This window comes from Sciurus vulgaris (genome assembly GCF_902686455.1).
Source record: "Sciurus vulgaris genome assembly, chromosome: 9".
Taxonomy (NCBI): Eukaryota; Metazoa; Chordata; class Mammalia; order Rodentia; family Sciuridae; genus Sciurus; species Sciurus vulgaris.
In genome coordinates this window covers 25,757,112-25,757,869 of record NC_136469.1, presented here as the reverse complement: position 1 = coordinate 25,757,869, position 758 = coordinate 25,757,112, and positions in this window count along the sequence as shown.

Genomic DNA, 758 nt, shown 5'->3' with positions numbered 1-758 from the left:
TCTGATAAAAACCACGTGCTTGCAGATCCATGCATGCATGGCAAACATCATATTCACATAGCTAAATCAAGTGAAATAAGAGGACTTGCCTCTCAATGATATATTTCTCCCAATGATATTTTTATCACCATTTTTTCTCATGTGCGTTTTATTGTTTTTAGGATAATAAAAATGTATAATTTTTACTGAAAACAACGACAACCCTGTGAGCCAAAATAAACTCTTTCTCCTTGTAATTTCTCAGACAGTTTGTTGTGGTGACAGCTGACTAACACAAGCTAGCTGTTTAGATTACCATGGTTCATAGATGCTGGCAGAAAACATGAAATACCTGCAGAGACACAGGCCTTTGTACGCACAGCACAGCAAGCAGTATGAACAAGGGCATGTTTTCATTGGTTCATTTTGCCTTCCAAGTTCTAAGGTTGATGTGGAGAGTCCCACATGTGTGGTGGGCAGTCTGTGGTTTGTGTCATAGTTAAGGAACTCCAAACTTAGAATTCCTGTCTTTTAAAATGAACTGCAAACAAACTGGCTCTACCTTTGCCTTGGAAGGAGACGCTTCCTTTTAGATCTTGGTAAAGGAAAATATGTACTCCGTCTGAGATGCAGACATTGTATCCTCCAAGGCCATTTGCTGCATAAATATCCATGAAAAGATCGTCCAGATCTAAAGCTGGATGGAAACATGCAAAAATGTCATGGGGAATTATGTCCCAATAAGACTTTGTTGATTTGTATCACCAAAAAAAAAAAAA